This window comes from Capra hircus, chromosome 1 (genome assembly GCF_001704415.2).
Source record: "Capra hircus breed San Clemente chromosome 1, ASM170441v1, whole genome shotgun sequence".
Lineage (NCBI taxonomy): Eukaryota > Metazoa > Chordata > Mammalia > Artiodactyla > Bovidae > Capra > Capra hircus.
In genome coordinates this window covers 46,362,344-46,386,314 of record NC_030808.1, presented here as the reverse complement: position 1 = coordinate 46,386,314, position 23,971 = coordinate 46,362,344, and the positions used below count along the sequence as shown (strand labels likewise).

Below are 23,971 nucleotides of genomic sequence, written 5' to 3'. Positions count from 1 at the left end.
CAACAAAATATATTTAATGGCTGATAAAATAAACCAACACAGTTGTTTAATTTTCCATTTTCAGAGTCAGTTACAAGCATTAAAATACAGAAAGTTATTTTAACAGTAAATATAAAGCTAATTCATAGTATACTCTTCTATTTTTTCCCATACTTTTCCTTTCACAGATAATATGTAAAATTATGGAAAAATAAGATATTTTGCACTTTTAAGGATGAGCTAAGTTATGATGATGGTGTCCTCTGAACAATTCTATCTAAAAAAACAGTTTTCAATTTAGGTTAAATGTAAACAACAAAAAGTATTTAATACTAATTTTTGTTTTTGTCCAAACTTCCCAATTATATATCATATGAAGTAATTATAAAGGTTCTAATTTACTGAGAATTTCTAATTGACAAGAGATCAAACACCCTGTGTTACATGATATTCAGTCACTTTAAGAGAGGTGAAACTCAACCAAAGACAAATTTTAAAGCAAAATTAAACAGATAACACAATTATAAAACAAAAGAACTAGTATGAACTGTGTGCTTTCTTAATTATCTCAGTTTATTTCAGTTCAGATGTTTATAAAAATGTATATTTGGAATATTTGGTCTTCTATCAGAAACATGCCCAGAACTTTTATTTCTCTAAATTCTACCATAATTATTGAATAAACCATCGGTGAATAAATATGGAGAATGCCAGGCTGTGTAGCACTCAAAGACGAATGATATAAAACAATTCTTGATCTTGTATTAACTTGAAACCTGATTACCAATGTGTAAATCAATTCAAATAGAAGATTGGAAAGCACTCAAAATTATACATCAGGCAAATCTAAATAAGTATTATTCTCATAATAGAGTTACCTCACCAACATCATTGTAAAGGAGAGCTCCATCACAAACACACATGTACAATTTTACCAAATAGATGAAGTAAATTAGATGAGGAAATACACAGCAGAAGTTGAAAACTTATGGCCACTGCAAAAGTAAGACCCAGCTTTGAAACTTTCCATTAACTTTTGGTTTGAAGACTGACTGTTTGTGAGACAGCTTCTTCTTATTTTTTTCATCATAATTCTCTGATTTTCTATCCTAATTCTCAGAATGAATATGGAGCAGCAACCAAACAGAGACCAGAAGGCCAGACTGCCAGCAGCACCTATCTAAATACTATTGTGCTGGGCAGAGAGCAGTGATGTGTGTCCAGTCGAAGCACACAGCAAATTATGTGGAACATCCAATCCCCAAGTGTCCTGTGATGCCATGTAGGGAAACTCACAGTGCATATCTGAGGGAGCTCTTTGCTCAGGAAGGTTTAAGCAAAGTTCAAAACAAAATCTGCTCCCCAGTGGATAATCTTAAATCAAAATCAGGATGCCACAGGCTTGATTCATGAGCCTATAAAACCCTATGAGTCCTGACACATATAGACACATTCTCAGATTCCCAGCAATCCTTTTGCTCTTTCCTCTAACAATGTCAACTTTCCTTGGGTCATCATCACATCCCAGCAGTTTGTATAGGAAAAGTAGGATCACAGAAGAAATTTAAAAAGCTCTTCTTACAGAGAAATTAAAACTCTTGCTCCTTGGAAGAATGGCTATGTCAGACCTTGACCATGTTTTAAAAAGCAGAGACCTCACTGTGCCGACAAAGGTCCATATAGTCAAAGCTATGGTTTTTCCAGCAGTCAAGTATGGATGTGACAGCTGGACCATAAAGAAGGCTGAATGCCAAAGAACTGATGCTTTCTTACTGTGGAACTGAGGGGAAACTCTTGAGTCCTTTGAGTTGCAAGGAGATCAAACCAGTCAATCCTAAAAAAAAAAAAAAAAAATCAACCCTGAATATTCACTGGAAGGACTGATGCTAAGCTGAAGCTCCAATACTTTGGCCACTTGATGTGAAGAGATGACTCATTAGAAAAGACCCTCATGCTGGGAAAAATTGAGGGCCAGAGGAGAAGGGGGCAAAAGAGGATGAGGTGGTTGGATGGCATCACTGACTCAGTGGACATGAATTTGAGGAAACTCAGGAAGACAGTGATGGACAGAGAAGCCTGGCATGTTGCAGTCCACGGACTAGCAAAGAGTTGGACCTGACTTAGCAACTCAAGAACAGCATTTGTTTACAATTTGTAACAAATGTGAGTACATTTGTTTACAATTCCTGAATGTTCTCTTAGACGCTTATTGAAGAACAAATCATTAATATCAGGATCTAGACCCCAGCCAAAGATTCACTTTGCTGCTGCTCTGTTTTTGCCACACAGACTTTGAGATGATCTGCATCACCAATTACCCTAGAGGAACTGATAGTGACCTTTCATGGCAGTGGCTTCTAGAGACACCACCTCATGTCTCCCCAGTTCAACTCTGTACTAGGCAGCCAGGCTGCCTTAACAATATACCACAGTCAGGGGGCTTAAATAACAGAAATGTGTTTTCTCACAGTTCGGGAGTCTGGATGTCCACAATCAAGCTGCCATCGGGGTTGGTAACTTGTGAAATTCCTCCACTTGCAGACAACAGTTTTTCCATGTCCTCACATGGCCTTTTCTCTCTGTGAGTGCATGAAAAGAGAAAGTTCTTTATCTCTGCACTTATAGGGACACTAATCACATTGGACTAGGGCCCCACCCATATGACTCACTTAACTTAATTACCTCCTTAAACATCCTGTCTCTAGATAACAGTCACATTAGGTTAGATCTTCAACATATGAATTTTGTGAGAACACAGTTAAGTCCATAACAAATTCATGTTTATCGATAGTCTAGTATAAGAAAGATATGTCACTAGACTCAGGAAATACAAAAGTAAATAAGACATTTTCCCTGGCCTCAAAAAGTACACAACTTAGTGAGGAGATCAATGTGTATATAACTATCTAGGACCCAAGTCAGCTGCAAAAGTACAGATATTAGAATCTAAAAGAGTGATAAAATGCTGCAGAAGAAAGGGACCATGGATGAGTTTAAACAAAGGGTGTGATGTATCCTTCTGCCCTTTAGAATGATCACTCTGGTAAAGTAAGGAAATGGACTGGGATAGAGACTGAAAAGCAAAGAGGAAAGTTAGAAATTTCCTATTAACCTAGAAGATGAAGAAAGAAAACTGAAACTATATCAGAGAAATATGATTAAAGGCAAGGAAACAGATCTGAGAGACTTTTAAATAATAAGGTCAAGAAAATTTGGGGAAATTAATGATTTCTATCACAAAGAACTTCTGGGGAGCATCACTCTATTTTTCACTTTTCTCAGTGTACTCAATTAGCATTTCCACATCTCCTTGATTTATAACTAAATTAGTACATGTTGAAAAATATCTTTAATTCAATCGAACTTGCTTTCTAACATACTCTGATCACCTTTCCCAAGTACACTAATTTTACAAATTTAAACATGCTAGGCATTGTCAACTTGATATTGAAAAAAAAGATCTATTAATGCAAATCTAACAGCCTTGGATATTAATATATTCCTCAATATATATTTAGGAATTATATCTCAGAGTTTACCTGTAGACTCTAGACATATATTATTCTTAAAGCCAATACTAGTTGGGCACTCTTTTTTTTCTCCTTTTGTGGCCATGATACACCACCATTCTTTTGGGTACCCAGCTCATGCCTTAGAATCATCATGAACCTTTCCTTCTCCCCAAATTCTTCACCCAGTAAGTCACAGAGACCTGCAAGCCTTCCTTCAGATTTTAAAGTGAAATTTGTTGCTATTGAGTCTCCAGGTGTGTCCAATTCTTTTGCAACCCCATGGACTGTAGCCCACCAGTCTCCTCTGTCCATGGAATTCTCCAGGCAAGAATATTGGAGTGGATTGCCATTTCCTTCCACAGGACCTTCCCAACCCAGGGATCGAACTTGCTTCTCTTGTATCTCCTGAACTGTAGGCAGATTCTTTACCACTGAGCCACCTAAAATGGCTTTATCAGTCATCTTTTCCTTTCTATTTCCAGGGCCAATCCTCAGTAGCACCAGAATTATTCCAAGCCATTCCACTGGCGGCAACTACATGCCTTCCAAAGACATGATTCCATTCAGGCACTCAGATTAGGGCTTCCCCTGACCCAATCAGAGCTAGCACCTTCTCTTAGAAATTGTATCACAGTTATCTGTATGTGCCTCCCTCCAACTAGAAGATGAAATTGTTAACTGCAAGAGCGTACCTTGTTCAATCAAATCCACACACATGCTTTGGACCTGTATATACTTTGTGTGTTGAATTAATTGCTTAAAAGATTCCTGGTGTGAAGAGAGTTTACATTAGTGATTGTGTCAAATACAGTGTTGCAGGAGTATATGCTGTTCTCCCACTCATATGTAAAGTATTTAACTGCCAGGCCAGGGTGTTCCATTTCTTTATACTTCAGAGAATCTAAGGCAATGCCTTAAAGTTAGTAGGTGCCCAGGTGGTAACTTGTATTTGATGTAGGCAGCATCTTTCTACTCAATGCAGCACAAACTGGAACCAGGTTGCAACCAAAACACATTTCCCTACTTCTCCTATATTATAAGCTACATTCAAGAGATCATTTAAGACTACCATTTTGCAGATACTCTTCCAAAATCTATTATGCTAACATGAAGTGTAAGTTGGCCCCTGAATCTTATTTGGCTTCTAACACTGCTTTGTGTGGAAGTACAGGGTGATAAAGGGAATTTAGTCACTACAGGAGGTTAAAAACCAGACTTTAAAACTGAATTCTGTAGCCAAAGCCAACTATTCCTCTTCTGTGTTTCTTGAAATGCTATCCTGCCCAGGTTCCTTAAAAGCTTTGGCGCCAACTAGCTGCCAAATTTCAGCTGATCCTGATCACTACAGAACCAAGAAGTTAAGCTATGGGAGTAAAAAATAAGCCCTGTTCTCACTCCACTTTCATTCCATACTCCAAAATGACAGTGTTTTATTTATATAGGTTGTCTTACTGAGAGAAGTCAGACATGGAACAATGAACTCGTTCAAAATTGGGAAAGGAGTACATCGAGGCTGTATATTACCACCCTGCTTATTTAACTTCTATGCAGAATACCTCATGTGGAATGCTGGGCTAGATGAAACACAAGATTGCAGGGAAAAATATCATTAACCTCATGCAGATGATATGCAGATGATACCACCCTTACGGCAGAAAGCAAAGAGGAACTGAAGAGCCTCTTGATGAAAGTGAAAGAGGAGAGTAAAAAAGCTGACTTAAACCTCAACATTTAAAAAAATAAAATCATGGCATCCAGTCCCATCACTTCATGGCAAATAGATGGGGAAACAATGGAAACAGTGGCAGACTTTATTTTCTTGGGCTCCAAAATCACTGCAGATGGTGACTGCAGCCATGAAATTAAAAGACACTAGCCCCTTGGAAGAAAAGCTATGACAAACCTAGATGGCATATTAAAAAGCAGAGACATTATTTTGCCAACAAATTTCATATAGGCAAAACTCTGGTTTTTCCAGTAATCCTGTATGGTTGTAAGAGTTGGACCATGAAAAAACTGAGCGCCGAAGAACCGATTCTTTTGAACTGTGGTGCTGGAGAAGACTCTTGGAGTCCCTTAGACTTCAGGAGATAAAGGAGATAAACCAGTCAATCCTAAAGGAAATCAATCCTGAATATTCACTGGAAGGACTCATGCTGAAGCTGAAACTCAATATTTTGTCCACCTAATGCAAAGAGCTGACATATTAGAAAAAAACCCTGCTGGGAAAGATTGACGACAGAGGAGAAGGGGATGACAGAATGAAATGGTTGGATGGCATCACTGACTCAATGGACATGAGTTTGAGCAAGCTCCAGGAGATGGTGAAGGACAGGGAAGCCTGGTGTGCTGCAGTCCATGGGGCCGCAAAGAGTTGGACACATCTGAGTGACTAAACAATAACAATAACTGAGAGAAGTACAAACCAAAAGGAGCAACACTAAAGCAACTCTGATATTTTCTAGGTTTCTTTTACATCGTAGAAAGCCATGCTTAACTTGGTACCATTGAAAAGACCAGATTGTTTACATGCAGTGAATGAGAACACATGAATGGTTCAGTGTAATATCCAAATGACTTGTTCCTACACTGGTAATGTCTATTAGCTTGCTCTGTATTGGTACCATACTAAGTGCTTTATATACTTTCTGTCCTTCTGTGCACATTCTATCATTTAACCTTCACAACAATTCTATGTCGTCACAATTACTCCTTTTCATGGGTGGGAAAAATGAGGCTGAGAGAGGCCTGTTTGTACCTATGGATACACAACAAGTAAGCTGGAGGAGCTGGGATAAACCTAGTTCAGTTTAACTCCAAAACCTATCATCTTTACCACTGCTCCTATCTAACCTTAACTGAAAAATTCAAATGTGAGGAGTAACCACTGGTTTGGCCGCAAGGACTCAAAGTCACAGGATAAACAGGATAAACCTTCCTAGAACAATTTCGCACAAATTGTTGTTGCATTGCACAAATTGTTGTAACAAATTTTGTTACATTTTGTAACAAAATGTACTTCAATATATTAAAACAAAAAAGAATGCATATAAGTCTAATATGTAATTCATACACATTTTTTAAAATAAAATAGAAGGCACCAAAATATTATCTTTTTTGAAACAGTCCCACCTGAGACTATGTCTCACATTCTGCCACCTTTCCTTCCCTTCCTACTACCAGGGTTATTTATTTGGCCCTACATTTCATTAAAAGGTTCAGGTGTGACCCAGGCAATATCTACACATTAGGAGGTACACTCTAGGGGCAGAGACATAGGAACAAGATGGACAGTTTTATTTAAGGGGGCTATTTGTGTTTATAAGACTGTAGCCTCCAGCCAGAGGACAGAGGATTGGGTACCGTGTCCATCAGAGGAGAAGTTCAATACAGGGCCAAGTAAAATCCAAGACAAAGTGAAAGCAGAGAGAAAACAAAGTGGGAGAATCCAAAGCTGGAAGAGCACCCTTCGGGTTCCAGATCCAAGACCTTCTGGACCATAAAGAAGAGAAAGAAAGGGAGGGATGGAGAAAAACAGAAAGGGTAGGGGAGACATACATTAGCAGAGAGGAAGTGGGGAAGAATGCGCAGGACAGAGGAGGTGAATGGGAGAAAGGAAGGAATACTAGCTGAAAGAAAAAGAAAGTTGGGGCACTAGTTGCGCTCAAGTATCTTACCAATTGTGGGTGAATTTAGTCTTGGTCAATATTCCAATATCGCTGTTATTCGTTGCCGGCGCATGTGTCCTAAACAATTCACTCCTGCTCAACTCTGCGACGCTATGGATTGTACCCTCGCCTGTCCAAGGTATTCTCCAGGCGAGAACACTGCAATGGGTTGCTGTGCCCTCCTCCAGGAGATCTTCCTAACACAGGGATGGAACCTGTGTCTCGTCAGTCTCCTGCATTGGCAGGTGGGTCCTTTACCACTGGTGCCACCTGGGAAGCCCTGAACCAGCATCTAAATCATTTTCCTCTTCTGTGAATTTCTTAACCACGGGACTCTTAGTAAGAGGCAGAAATTAGTACCCCCCAAGAAACCAGACACTTCCCATATAGGACCACAACTCTGCTGATGAAAGGCACTTACACAGAGGCAGCTGCTACCCCTCCTGCTGTGAGGAGTTCTTGGGATTTGGGGCTGGCGTGGGCTGAAAGCAAAGGCCTTTAGTAGTTTCAACTGCAAAAATACTGAAAAAATGCCCAAACCAGGCAAAGGTAGGGACTGCTATTTAAGGATGACACAATATAATTTTTGCATAAAGTCAAAAGATCTTTCCTAGTATGTGAGATGAGTGCAATTGTGCAGTAGTTTGAGCATTCTTTGCCATTACCTTTCTTTAGGATTGGAATGAAAACTGACCTTTTCCAGTCCCATGGCCAACTGCTCAGTTTCCAAATGTGCTGGCATATTGAGTGTAGCACTTACACAGCATCATCTTTTAGGATTTTAAATAGCTCAACTGGAATTCCATCACCTCCACTAGCTTTGTTCATAGTGATGCTTCCTAAGGCCCACTTGACTTCGCATTCCAGGGTGTCTGGCTCTAGGTGAATGATCACACCATCATGGTTATCTTGGTCATTAAGACCTTTTTGTACAGATCCTTTGTGTATTCTTGCCACCTCTTAATATCTTCTGCTTCTGTTAGATCCTTACCATTTCTGTCCTTTATTGTGCCCATCTTTGCATGAAATGCTCCCTTGGTATCTCTAATTTTCTTGAAGATATCTCTAGTCTTTCCCATTCTATTGTTTTCCTCTTTTTTTTTTTTTTTTTTTTTTGCATTGATCACTGAGGAAGGCTTTCTTATCTCTCCTTGCTATTCTTTGGAACTCTGCATTCAAATGGATATGTTTCCTTTTCTCCTTTGCCTTTCACTTCTCTTCTTTTCTCAGCTATTTGTAAGGCTTCCTCAGACAACCATTTTACCTTTTTGCATTTCTGTTTCTTGGGGATGGTCTTGAGCCCTGCCTCCTGTACAATGTCATGAACCTCATCCATAGTTCCTCAGGCACTCTGTCTATCAGACCTAATCCCTTGAATCTATTTGTCACTTCCATTGTATAATCGTAAGTGATTTGATTTAGGTCATACCTGAATGGTCTGGTGGTTTTTCCTACTTCAGTTTAAGTCTGAATTTGGCAATAAGGAGTTCATGATCCCCCTCAGTCAGCTCCCGGTTTTGTTTTTGCTGACCATATAGAGCTTCTCTATCTTCAGCTATAAAAAATATAATCAATCTGATTTCAGTGTTGACCATCTGGTGATGTCCATATGTAGAGTCTTCTCTTGTGTTATTCGAAGAGAGTGTTTGCTATGACCAGTGTGCTCTCTTGGCAAAACTCTGTTAGCCTTTGCCCTGCTTCATTCTGTACTCCAAGGCCAAATTTGCCTATTACTCCAGGTATCTCTTTACTTCCTACTTTTACATTCCAGTCCTCTATAATGAAAATGACATCTTTTGGGGGTGTTAGTTTTAGAAGGTCTTATAGGTCTTCATAGTACAATTGCACTCATCTCACACGTTGGTAAAGTAATTCTCAAAATCCTCCAAGCCAGGCTTCAACAGTACATGAACCATGAACTTCCAAATGTTCAAGCTGGATTTAGAAAAGGCAGGGGAACAAGAGATCAAATTGCCAACATCTGCTGGATCATCGAAAAAGCACGAGAGTTCCATAAAAACATCTACTTCTACTTTACTGACTATGCCAAAGCCTTTGACTGTGTGGATCACAGTAAACTGTGGAAAATTCTGAAACAGATGGCAATATCAAACCACCTGACCTGCTTCCTGAGAAATCTGTATGCAGGTCAAGAAGCAACAGTTAGAACTGAACATGGAACAACAGACTGGTTCCAAATAGGGAAAGGAGTATGTTAAGGCTGTATATTGGCACTCTGCTTATTTAACTTATATGAAGATTGCATCATGCGAAATGCCAGGCTAGATGAAGCACAAACCGGAATCAAGGTTGCCGGGAGAAATATCAATAACCTCAGACATGCAGATGCCACCACCCTCATGGCAGAAAGAGAAGAACTGAAGGCCTCTTGATGAAAGTGAGAGAGGAAGTGAAAAAATTGGCTTAAAACTCAACATTCAGAAGCTAAGATCATGACATATGGTCCCATCACTTCATGGCAAATAAATGGGGAAACAATGGAAACAGTGACAGACTTTCTGGGGAGTAGGGGCTCCAAAATCACTGCAGATGGTGACTGCTGCAGCCATGAAATTAAAAGATGCCTGCTCCTTAGGAGAAAAGCCATGACCCACCTAGACAGCATATTAAAAAGCAGAGACATTACTTTGCCAACAAACCTTCATCTAGTCAAAGCTACATTTTTTCCAGAAGTCATTTATGGATGTGAGAGTTGGACTATAAAGCTGAGCACTGAAGAACTGATGCTTCTGAACTGTGGTGTTGGAGAAGACTCTTGAGAGTCCATTGGAATGCAAGGAGATCCAACCAGTCCATCCTAAAAGAGATCAGTCCTAAGTGTTCATTGGAAGGACTAATGTTGAAGCTGAAACTCCAAAACTTTGTATGGCCACCTGATGCAAAGAACTGACTCATTTGATAAGACCCTGATGCTGGGAAAGATTGAAGGCAGGAAGAGAGGGGACTACAGAGGATGAGTTGATTGGATGGCGTCACCGAATCGATGGACATGAGTTTGAGTAAACTCCGGGAGTTGGTTATGGACAGGGAAGCTTGGCGTGCTGCAGTCCATGGGGTCACAGAGTTGGACACGACTGAGTGATTGAACTGAACTAAAGATCTTGCAACAATCTTAGACCTCAAGCCAATATTTTCCACCAGTGTTCAAAGGAATGAGATTCATGCATTCTGTCTGTGATAAAACCTGCCATGTTACCTAATGACAGATACGCTTCCCCCTTGGCTTCTGCACCGTCAACCTGATAAACAACCCAGGGATACTTTTCTGCATTCCTCTACCTCCATCTAGTGGATTAAGAGTCAACTGCAGTTCAGCCTTCCCTGTAGTCTGCAATCCGCGCAGTCTTTTTCCCAAGTCTGTAACTGCAAATCTGTTCAGGCTTTTGTGGCTGGAAAATACCTCTACCTCTCATGGGGAAAAGTATCCACAAACTATGGAAAAACCAATACCTTGATGTATCTTTAGAAGCCTAGGGCTAGAACTACACACTCTGAAGTTGTTGATTTAGCGAAGAATGATGCTTTTGTGTTTACAGTATTTCCTATTGAAAATTCTACCTTTAGAATATTTTGTTCTTGCCAGAAATTTCTGCTGCAGTGCAGCACACAAAAAATAGTGCACAAAGAACTGACAGAGAAACAGGAGCTGTTGCTAACAAATAAATGTGCTCTCTGGGATCTAACTTGCATGGAAGTCAAGCAGAGATGCTGTAGCAGAGAATCTAAGAAGTTTTGAGCTGAGGAACTCTTAATGACCATCTGATAAAAATGGAAAATAACTTAGAGCAAAGCAAAAACAAGAGATAGGGCCCAGTGAATTTATTTCGGGCCAGAGTCACCAGTGAAATTTCTATGAGCTGCTCTGACTTTCTCTTCTCTCTCTCAAGGTCATTCCACCTGCACATCCAACCCATTCCTCCTTCTCAAGATTTATTATGGATTTTTTATTGGCAAAAAGTTAACCCTTTCCTCTGACAAACTCATTAAAGCATAGAATCACAGAATGTTAACGTATTTTTGCAGATTATTTCACTTCTCTCCTATGTATAGGATGTACGCACTTTGAATAACTTGGCTACAACTAAAATCAGTTATTTTCAGAACCAGTGGACAACTCTAATGCAAGTAAGCAACACTGAAAAAGAAAAGGTCATCATAGGGTAAAGATAGCCATATGTAGCAGTGTCCATAGGACTTCAAGATAAGAAATAGTGTTTTGACTAGAGGAGGCGGGGGGATTCTTTGAAAGGCCTTTCTTTCCTCACTTTCTTTTTCAGATGTCTGTTCCTGCCCTGGAGAAATGCCTTCAGGGACCTGGTGGATGACAGAAATGTCTGGAACCCTATGTATGTGGTATCCTACAAAGTGGTGGTATTATCGCTGGGAAGCCTATAGACAGTTTGCCCATTTGAAGACATGAAACTTTAAAACTGTGAACCCTATGCTACCCAAAAAGACTACTCATCTTGGTGACAACTCAGTCATAACCTGTAATTTATGGCATCACCAAGGAAGAGTTCCAGAGTAAGGCTTTCAGAATGATTATCAATGAGTCATTTCCAATAAAGGAAACTGAGTTCTACTACAGCTGTCCTCTTTAAGTCATATTGAAGAAGAATAATTAAAAAAAAAAAAAGAGGAGGAAAGCAATACATATAGGGCCAAATACAATGGTACATGTTTTAAGTGTCTCTCTCAGGTAGACCAAGCCCATGGCTGAGTATAAACTGTAAAACTGGATAGACTTGAATATAGTGATCATTCCATTCAGTGCACACTTTATATGCCATCTGCTAGAATTGTGTAATTGATTGCCACAGGACATAATCATTTTAAAATACAGTTAATTTGATCACCAGTGATGAGGTTTTTATCTATACAAACTAGGAGCCTGGCAATGAGATGAAGAAAGTAACCAAGTTCCAAAATCAGAATGCAAAATGCATAATTCAGGAGGCTGGAGAGAGGAGCCCATCACCTGGGAAACGCTGGACTGAGAAACTGCGTTTTGAGGATTGGTGATGCCCACTATTAGTGATGGTAATCTCACTTCCCGAAACAGATCTTGAACTACACTGAATTCATCTCCTCTTTTATGTGCATAATATACTGTTAGAAATTTTATTTATTGATTAAATGAAGGTACAAACAGGGAATATTGCTGAGCATCTATTGAGTACCACGCAGCCAGCTAGATACATCATCCATCCTTTATTTTAACCCTCACAACCAATTATAAGAAGGAGGTCAAGATGATAGGACCAAGATCACACAGCTGGTAAGAGATTGTGCCAGGTGAATAATGGTTCCAAAAGATGACCATGCCCTAATCCCAAAAACCTGTGAGGGTAATACGGCAAAAGGGACATTGCAGGTATGATTAAATTAAGGATCTTGACCTAGGAAGATTCTCCTAGATTATCTAGGTGTCCTCTAAATGCAATCATATGTGTCTTTATAAGAGGGAAATGTGGCTACTAAAGGGAAGGTGATATGACCAGCCATGGGAACAGAGACTGGGGTGCTATATAGGCAGGAGCCAAGGGATGCCAACAGCCCCAAGAAGCAGAAGAGGTGAGAAACAAATTCTCCCTTGGAGATTCCAGGAGCCAGCCCTGCTCACACCTTGCTGCCCCTTGAGACTCACCTTGGAATTCCAGCCTCCAGAGATATAGAATATATTTGTATTGTTTCAGCCATTCAGTTTGTGGTGATGTGTTACAGCAGCAATAGAAATTAATACAGAGATGAGCCAGAATTCTACCCAGGTCTGTTCAAACTTGAAACCTGCATTCTTTTTCCCTACTTTACACTGTCTGCAATTTTATTGAAGACTGGGAACTAAGTACACAAAGACTCATATCTTGTCCTGGTTTGAACATTCCCAAAATCTGGAATTGAGTATTGAATCAAATTACCAAATGTTCCTCTAATTAAATCACAGCTATCCCATGTATTGATTATTGTCATGATAGTTCTAAAGAGTATATTCATAGAAGAAAAAAAAAAAAACAGAAATTCACCATTAGAAATAGGCTTCCTGATGGTGCAGCGGTTAAGAAGCTGCTTTGCAATGCAGGGGACATGGGTTTGAACCCTGGTCAGGGGCTAAGATCTCACATGCCACTGAACACTTCAGCTGATGTGAGCCACAACTAGAGAGTTTATTCACTGCAGTGAAAGATCCCACTTGAGGCAATGAGGATCCGGAGTGCCACAACTAGACTCGAGGCAGCCAAATGATTTTTTTTTTTTAAGAATATTTATCACTCATTATCAGAGAAATGCAAATCAAAACCACAATGAGGTACTATCTCATGCCAGTCAGAATGGCTGCTATCAAAAAGTCTACAAACAATAAATGCTGGAGAGGGTGTGGAGAAAAGGGGATCCTCTTACACTGTTGGTGGGAATGCAAACTAGTAGAGCCACTATGGAGAACAATGTTGAGATTCCTTAAAAAAATGGAAAAGAACTGCCATATGACCCAGCAATCCCATTGCTGGGCATACAAACCGAGGAAACCAGAATTGAAAGAGACACATGCACCCCAATGTTCATCGCAGCACTTTATAATAGCCAGGACACGGAAGCAACCTAGATGTCCATTGACAGATGAATGGATAAGAAAGCTGTGGTACATATACATAATGGAATATTACTCAGCCATTAAAAAGAATGTATTTGAATCAGTTCTAATGAGGTGGATGAAACTGGAGCCTATTATACAGAGTGAAGTAAGTCAGAAGGAAAAACACCAAAATAGTACACCTCTTGAGAAACCTGTATGCACGTCAGGAAGCAACAATTAGAACTGGACATGGAACAACAGACTGGTTCCAAATAGGAAAAGGACTACATCAAGGCTGTATATTGTCACCCTGCTTATTTAACATCATGAGAAACGCTGGGCTGGAAGAAGCACAAGCTGGAATCAGGATTGCCAGGAGAAACATCAATAACCTCAGATATGCAGATGATACCACCCTTATGGCAGAAAGTAAAGAAGAACTAAAGAGCCTCTTGATGAAAGTGAAAGAGGAGAGTGAAAAAGTTGGCTTAAAGCTCAACATTCAGAAAACTAAGATCATGGCATCCACTCCCATCACTTCGTGGCAGATAGATGGGGAAACAATGGAAACAGTGGCAGACTACTTTTCTGGGCTCCAAAATCACTGCAGATGGTGATTGCAGCCATGAAATTAAAAGATGCTTACTCCCTGGAAGGAAAGTTATGACCAACCTAGAGAGCATATTCAAAAACAGAGACATTACTTTGCCAACAAAGGTCCATCTAGTCAAGGCTATGGTTTTTCCAGTGGTCATGTATGGATGTGAGAGTTGGACCATAAAGAAAGCTGAGAGCCAAAGAATCGATGCTTTTGAACTGTGGTTTTGGAAAAGACTCTTGAGAGTCCCTTGGACTGCAAGGAGATCCAACCAGTCCATTCTGAAGGAGATCAACCCCAGGATTTCTCTGGAAGGAAAGATGCTAAAGCTGAAGCTCCAGTACTTTGGCCACTTGATGCAAAGAGCTAACTCATTGGAAAGATTCTGATGCTGGGAAAGATTGAGGGCAGGAGGAGAAGGAGACAACAGAAGATGAGATGATTGGATGGCATCATCAACTTAATGGACATGGGTTTGTGTGGACTCTGAGAGCTGGTGATGGACAGGATGGTGTGCTGTGGTTCATGGGGTCGCAAAGAGTTGGACACGACTGAGCAACTGAACTGCACTGAACACATATATATGGAATTTAGAAAGATGGTAACAATGACCCTATATGTGAGACAGCAAAAGAGACACAGATGTATAGAAGTCTTTTGGACTCTGGGAGAAGGTGAGGGTGGGAGGATTAGAGAGAATAGCATTGAAACATGTATATTATCATATGTGAAAGAGATCACCAGTCCAGGTTCAGTGCATAAGACAGGTTGCTCAAGGCTGGTGTATTGTGATGACCCTGAGGGGTGGGATGGGGGGAGGGTGGGAGAGTGGTTCAGGATGGGGAACACATGTACACCCGTGGCTGATTCATGTCAATGTATGGCAAAAACCACTACAATATTATAAGGTAATTAGCCTCCAATTAAAACAAATAAATTAATTTAAAAATAAACACTATTAGAATCAATGTATTAAACATAAAAAAATGTTTCAACTGCAGTCAGTAATTTTGATTGAGTTTCCATATGCTTTCAACTAAAATATTCAGATATTGAACTGAAACTGCCTTGATGATTTTGACTCACAGTATTCAAAAAGCCATTAAGTTTGTATATTTCAGCTTATCCTTATCAACATTTAAACATATTTTCATATTGATTTTTCTTTGATGAAAGTGTCATATTTGCATGGAAATATAAAAGCCTGGATTCTATCGTTAGTGTCTTTACTATCAATTAGCTCTTCAATCTTTCAGTCAAATCACTCAACATTTCTAGACCTCAGTCTCCTCACCTGCAGAATGGAGCAGTGGGTGGGATGCTTGCTAAGCACATCATCTCTAAGATTTCTTCCAGTTTTAAAATAAAACATGGCAGGATTTCCACAGCAAAGCTTCTAGGTATATTTCAAGTGTGCTCATTATTACCAAATGCCACTAGAGGTCAGATTAAGTTTGGTAATTCCATCTAATCTGGCATACACATTGAACAAATGCAGAAGCTTACCTTATATTGATGCCTTGCCAGCATGCCTGAACCTAGATCCTTCTGAGCTAATGAATGTTGATCCCAGTGTTATAGAGTAAAATGGGAAAATCTGTGAAAACAAAATCACATTCATTAGTCTGTAATTTGTAATTGCCTGGTACCAGAATGCTTATCTTTCTTTGCATGCCTGAATGTCATTAATTGAATGTGTCACCTGAAGCCCGGGGCTTAGTGCTTGCTCATGTTACTGTGCTAATCAATCAGTTGCAAGGAAGTGGGGCTGCAAGACTAAAAATGGTTCCTGTCCTCTTTGTGCGTCTAGATGTGACTGTGTTAATAATACGTGACTGCCTGTGTATGTGGCACTTGACCCATTGCCTGTATTCCTATTGAAGTGTAAAGGAATGAGTGGGAAAAGAATGAGTAATAGTGAATACACATTATCCTTGGATAGCTGCCTTGTCAGTCTACCAATCAGGACCAGTTCTAGGCATAACTGTGGTGTCTGTAAACTCAGATATTTTGTAGCTACTATTCCCCTGTCTTTTCATCACTCCTACTCTCTCTCTCTTCTCAATATCCTTAGTCAAACTCTCCTCTCAGGAGAGATCGAAAAAACTCAAATTCAGTAAGATATATGGATCTGATGATGAAATTTTGCTCTCCTGGGCACATTTGCATTTTGTCAGAGAACAAGACTTTTTATTGGTGGAATTCCAAAAGTAGAATTGCAATCATCCAGAAGCATAGTAACTGGGGGAACAGGGTGATTGACAGCAACTTCAAATCATCCCATGGAACTGACATTATAGGCCAATGACAAAGGCTGGCCTTGCCTCCCCAGTGATGCATGCAGCCTGACTGGGTAAGGCATTCTTCTTCTTTTTTTTTTAACAGCAGTTATTGAGCATTTACTGCATATGAGGTTTTGTGTGAGGACCCAAGATCAGGTTACTGCACATGAGAAACACACTAACTGAGTTCCTGACCCAAGTGCCCTGGGTTCGCTTCCCTAATGCATGGGATCACTGCTTGAGGTTGTGATTTCTTCCTGCACAAGGTACCAAAACGCAGCTGGAGCCTCAGCACCATCTCCAGGGCAAGAATCTGCAGAATGGGGATCATCATCCTCTTTCCTCTACAACCTCTATTCAACAATAAATGACAGGGACAGGGATGGGAGGTTCTGAGAGTTGCACTGAGGGATGGAATTACAGGGTCTTGAACTGAAAATGGGGGTTTCCGAATATTCATTATTTCTAGATAGCTCTGTGAAATGAAGATAAGACAGAATTTTCTAGTGGCCATAACTTAATAACACTAGAGGCAAACAAATCTTAAAGCCTTAGGGACCTCGAAACTCCCAAGGTGCTAATGCATTAATACTTGGGATCACAGCCTTGACAACCTTGTCTCCAGATTCTTCTCTGTGAAATCAACATCATGGTTGCATCTGCCTTAAATCTGCCACAACCAGTGCACAGAAAAATTCTCTTTGACATTTATTGTCTCAGAAACAGAAATGTCACTTTATATTTACCTAGTAATTTACAGAGTGACTCGGAAAATCCCTTTGTTTGTCCCATAAGGTACAATGTTCTCACACCTCACGGATTTTATAGAGTTGGTAGAACCCAGTGGCTCAGCAGCAAAGAATCCACCTGCAATGCAGGAAATGAGGGTTTGATCCCTCAGCTGGGAAGATCTCCTGGAGAAGGAAATGGCAACCCATTCCAGTATTCTTGTTTGGGAAATCCCATGGACTGAGGAGCATGGTGGGCTATAGTCCACAGGGTCCCAAAGGAATTGGACACGACTTGGTAACTAAACACACACAGAGAAAATGGTCTATATCACCTTTTGCTCACACTAACCCACTTACAGTGCTGGATGAAATGCCTAGCACTTCCTGACCAACACCCCTTACCCAGACCATCCAACACCATCTTTCATAAGCACCATATTTCAGATAGTTGAATTGAGACTCAGGTATGTTAACTGACTCTCTTAGCAGTAGAAATGGGTCTCAGAATAACTGAGAGACTTTTCATTCTCATTTCATAAAACATCCCTGCAGCACCCAACACTGTTGACCCCTATTGCTTTCCTGAACCATCTCTCCCAGGGTTACCTCTGCACACACCCTTGATTTTTCTACATAGACCTTATTCTCTTTAAGGAGATAGAATTGGCCAGTCTTAGTTCTGAGCTCTCCTATGCTACAGTCTTACCTTGTTTTGTCTCTTATTCTCATGGTTTTAAATATTATCTCTGCCACATATATTCCCAAATTTCTATATCTCAGTCATGCCTCCTTTATGAGTTCTGGGTTTATTCATCCAAATGTCAACTTGTTATTTCCATCTTGTTATTTTCACACATCTTAAACTGAAGTCTTCATTTTCTCCCTCTCACCACCTCTACATTTCTCCTCATATCAGCATACAATACCCTCACTCACTCAAAAAATCTTTACCTTCAAACTCTTTTCTCCCACATTAAACCAAACAGAAAGTACCATGGCAGCTACTCCCAAAATGTATCCTCAACATATTACTTTAATCTCAAAAATAAAAATGAAGTTATAAAACAATAGCAGAAATTTGAACACTAAATATTTAATAATATTTTAAAGCATCATTCATTTTAATGTGTTCAACATTATAATCATTTTTGAAAGTATATACCAAAATATACACAGGTAAAAGGATACATTGTCTGAGAACTGATTTACAATAATCTGAGGTGAGATGAGTAGGAAGATATATATATAGGGGAAATAAGATATACCATACAGTGATAATTACTAAAACTAGGTGAAAGGCATATCAGGTTCATTATACTCTTTTATTTATTTTATTTATTTGCAAAATTCCGTAATAAAGTAATGGAAAAATTTTTGAATGGCTTGCCTCAAATTTTCCAGGCTAGAATACTGGAGTGGGTTATCAGGGTATCTTCCCAACCCAGGGATCAAACCCATATCTATTTTTTTTTTTAATTTTAAAATCTTTAATTCTTACATGCGTTCCCAAACATGAACCCCCCTCCCACTTCTCTCCCCATAACATCTCTCTGGGTCATCCCCATGCACCAGCTCCAAGCATGGTGTATCCTGCATCAGACATAGACTGACGACCCTGTATGCAAGACAGGGAAAGAGACACAAACCCATATCTTTTGAATCTCCTGAATTGGCCAGCAGATTCTTTATCACTGTGCCACACTGGAAGCCCATTTGCCTCAAGTAATTTAAGGCAATAAGACAATGTCAGACTTTTTACTTTTATTCCAAGTAAGTTGTCACCAATTTAACCTAATAAGAATTTGCCCCAAATTATTCAAATTGTCAAGAAGAGTCTGTGAAATACACATTTATATTCACCATCATTAAAGATCTACCTTGACATAAGTAGATACTGTACCTTGAAACAATGACAGTTTGAAAGCCATCATCATTACTAAGACACACACTAATCATGTGGAACATGATGACAAATGTCAAAGTTTTTTTGGTAGTGGTTCAAAGTACCATGCTACACCTAACCCAGGCCTTTATAATATTTCTCTAAATATGTAATACATACTAAATTCCCTGCTGCTGCTGCTAAGTCGCTTCAGTCGCGTCTGACTCTGTGCAACCCCAGAGATAGCAGCCCACCAGGCTCCCTGTCCCTGGGATTCTCCAGGCAAGAACACTGGAATGGGTTGCCATTTCCTTCTCCAATGCAGGAAAATGAAAAGTGAAAATGAAGTCGCTCAGTTATGTCCGACTCTTAGCGACCCCACGGACTGCAGCCCACCAGGCTCCTCCATCCATGGGACTTTCCAGGCAAGAGTACTGGAGTGGGTTGTCATTGCCTTCTCCGACTAAATTCCCTACTTAAGCACAAAAAGAAAAACTATGTACCATTAGTAATGATTGTCCTTCCTACAGTAAAAATAGCTGAAAAAATATGAGAAGTAATATGGCTATAAATTAAAACATTTTTTATCAGAAAATACTATTGGAAAATATAAACATATTGCATATTTAAAGAAATAAGTATGAACCAGTATGGGAGGTTTACTATACAATTGGATGAAAATATATATTTTTTATGTCTATACTTATTATATACTCTAGTTTTTTTTTTCCAATACCAACATTTATGTAGCACTAATTTCCTTGTGAACAACTAGACTAAAAGGATATGCAAAGATTTATTCTAGTTAGTAAATTACTTCTCTGATATAGGAATGAAAATCATTTAAGCTAACTCTTGATGGATTGAAATCTTTGAATGTAATAAAAATAATAACAATTTAAATTTTGGGAGTACATTTTGGAGAGAGCAAATCAAATGAAATCTATGTACTCTATCATTAAAAGACAAGCAATTACAGCAAAGAAAATGAAACGGAAGTGCACAAAGTATTACACAATGTCATTAATGCAACTGATTTTATAAAAACAAGATCTCTGCAATACTTTGTAATGAGATGGAGAGTAATGATAAAAATCTTTTAAAGTGCTTAAAATTTCCTGATTATTTCATGGCAAAGTACTAGAAAGGTATCGAACTTACTGATAAGATAAGTTTTCTTTCACAAACACAATGGATCCAAATTTGCTGACTTTTTCTTAATGATTAATTTTTAAAATGAATAAGCAAATGAAACCTGTCTGAGTAAGGCTGTAGCTGATTTTCAATAAAAATTATAGAAAAAAGATTCTTAAAGTGAATACTAAGAAATATTTTCAGCATTATGGGTTTGTGTTGCTATAAATGATGTGTATCACCTATGACAACTTCCATGTCTGTACACTTTAAAATATAGGGACAGAATTATTTAACCCAAATAAAAATCTTCCAAATGAAATACTTCAGTATATATTGAATTCATTTTGATGAATTTTAAAACAGTAACTGTCATAAGGGAAGATAGATATTACAAGCTGAATTTTAATAAAACTTTAGCATAATTGATGCATTGAGATTAAAAATTATCACATAAAGCAATAGCAGCTAATGACATACTTCTTCATTAGGGTCTATATATCAATGTGAGGTATCTTTTCCACCTATAACATTATGCCACTAAAAGTAAGTGCTGAAATGAACTATACTTAAAACAAGAACTTAGATTCTCAATATCACATTGTTTTAAAATAACAAAGATATCCAATAAAATAAATATTATTATTGGCAAGATTTTTTATCGTTTAAAAATTATTTGGAAGTTGATTTATTTCATCTTATCCCTTTTTACTTCTACTCTTCTATGTGTTTTATAATGTATATAATGTATCAGTATGGTAGTACCTCTATACAGAATAAGTATACATTTGGGGGGATAGTTGGCTACTTTATTGGGTAAACTACCTCCAGGAATTCAAGTTGGAGGGTAGAAGTTTAAAGTAGCCTCATGTTCAACCATAAACAGTTCTTGAGGACCTCCTTCCTTATGTTTATAAAAGTGAAATCAAGCCTTGGAGCACGAAGAAGAAAAGAGGATGTCTTGAGAGTTCAGCTCATAGACTATGTTTAAGATGTCTGTTGCCAGGTAGCCAGAATGCGGGCCTTGGTGAGCACTGATTGAAATGGCATGAGGAAATTGTACAGGATAGAAGAGTAAAGAATCGTTAACAGCTAAATCCTCTCCTCTATACTGACAATATAAACTATGCATGGTCTCAAACTTTCCTCATGTCCACGGATAAGAACCAGAAAAAAAAGATTTATTATTCAAGGTTATTATTATTTTTGAGAATATGTTATGATTAGAACACCTCAGCAAATCTGCTGGATGACAAGCCTCTTACACAATCCTTTGCTAATGGAATTTTCCCTGAACTTGTGACAAAGCGGTTTGTTAAGCAACTAAATAATATAAAGACAAGTCTTCTCAAAAGAGAGGAATTTAGGTTTATCCTATTAAATCCATTAGTACTGCCAATTAAGAATTATCCCTATCTAATTATTAAAAAACAAGATTATCTTATAGTTATTAAAATACAAGGTTTTATTTCAATCTTAAATATATTTTAAATTATAAATTAAATATAATATTTAAAATTTATTAAAATACAATATTTTTATTTTAATCTTTTTAAAATACAAGATTATCTAAAAATTAGAAAGCTTGTCTAACTTCTAGATGAAGACTCACAGTAGGAAATGCATGTTTCATCCTATCCCAATACACACATAAATATGCAATTGAAAAGGATTCCATAAAACAATTTTTGTCTGGATAATGTAGAACAAAATGAAACACATCTACTTTATTCCATTTTTAAAATTCTAGTCACACCTTCCTCAACCGGTTTCCCTTTCCACTAACGAGTCTACCTCTGTGGTTTGAAACACACCACCCGAGCATCAAAAGCCCAGCTCAGCAAGCCCTGATGGCAGCATTATCCTACATGTCTGAAGTAGCCAACTACATTTCTCCCTCTTTAATATTGTTATTTCATACGTAAAAAAAAACTCCAGACAGACTGTCCCTCTGGATGAGAGTGAGCTTGTAACATTTCACTATTCTTAAAACTTCTGATGGAAAACTCAGAGTCAGAGATTTGGTGTTTGGAAGACACACAGGCGTGTGAGGGAGCTGCACACAGAGAACAGGAAGGGTACACAAATGGGATAGGCTTCTTGGTGCTAAGCAAGCTTCACAACAACATGACTATAAAAATAAGAAGTAGGTGACATCAGACACACGCAGCACTTGCCAAGTACCAGGCACTGTTGTGGGCACTTTACACATATTGCCATTTATTCCTCTATATTCCTCTAACTCTTCCACACCCACTTAGTAAGAAGTCTAACTGGGATTTGAACCAGGGCTCTCAGCTCCAGGAATCACGGTCTGTCCACCTCCAGATCTTTTCTGAAATCCTCCATTTTTAAATAATGACAAATGATTTATTTTTACTTATATTCAGGCCAAACAAAAGTTGCTCATGGGTTAAATGTGGCTCCTGAGCTGGCAACGGAAAGGTCTACGTTAGAGAAAGAGAGGGAAAGAGAGCCCACTGTGGAGGGGAACTGAGTTGGGGGTCAGAGGACAGGGCTCCTGTTCTGTGAACTCTGTGAACTCTGAGCAAATCTTGTTACCTGACTGGGCTTCAGCATCTTTACCTTAAAGATGAGTCTTGAAGCAGATGATCTCTAAGGACCTGCTGCTTCCAACATGCTATGAATCTAAAGTGCTCAAGAGAAAAGAAGGCCCAAATCAAGAGAGAACATAGGAAATAAATGTTATCTAAACTGGAGCCTATTATACAGAGTGAAGTAAGCCAGAAAGAAAAACACCAATACAGTATACTAACGCATATTAGAATTTAGAAAGATGGTAATGATAACCCTGTATGAGAGACAGCAAAAGAGACACAGGTGTATAGAACAGTCTTTGGACTCTGTGGGAGAGGGAGAGGGTGGGATGATGTGGGAGAATGGCATTGAAACACATATAATATCATATAAGAAATGAATCACCAGTCCAGGTTCGATGCAGGATACAGGATGCTTGGGGCTGGTGCACTGGGATGACCCAGAGGGATGGTACGAGAAGGGAGGTGGGAGGGGGGTTCAGGACTAGGAACATGTGTACACTCATGGGGGATTCTTGTTGATGTATGGCAAAACTAATACAATATTGTAAAGTAATTAGCCTCCAATTAAGATAAATAAATTTTTAAAAAATAAAAAAAATGTTTTAAAAGTTATCTACCCAAGAAAGTGCGAAGGAAGAAGAAAGAGATGAGAAGAAACAGAATGAGGGGAAGAGGAGAGAAAAAATAGAAGACCCACAAATGAGAAGAAGTTCATGGATGTTGCAACTGAGTTAATGAGTTCTTCTAGCATCCTATTAAAGAAAGTAAAATGCTGCAGGTTAGATTATAGTTCCAGAATATTTGCATGACTTTTTTTTCTTTAAAATAAAGATGGGGGAAAAAAAGATAGGAAAGCCAGACAGACACTAAAGACACAACTTGAGTGTAGAGCAAGAAATGTCTAACATAATTTTTGCCAGTTAACTGAGACACTGACCCAGGGTAAGAATTTGGATATGGAGGTTGCAGGAAGTGCAACAAGAAGGCATCAGAAAAGCAATGTGCCTGACTGGCTTAGAATCAGGGTCTAAA

The 23,971-nt window shown here is 38.8% G+C and overlaps 1 long non-coding RNA gene across 1 annotated transcript in view; it reads right to left on the bottom strand.

The window, feature by feature from the left end:
• LOC106503198 overlaps nt 1,710-23,971 on the bottom strand; it is a 103,595-nt gene continuing 81,333 nt past the window's right edge. The window contains exons 2-4 of the long non-coding RNA XR_001296840.2: nt 15,856-15,946; nt 2,448-2,558; nt 1,710-1,813 (exon numbers count right to left, since the gene is read on the bottom strand). This is a non-coding gene — a long non-coding RNA (uncharacterized LOC106503198). The remainder of the gene's footprint in view (nt 1,814-2,447; nt 2,559-15,855; nt 15,947-23,971) is intronic.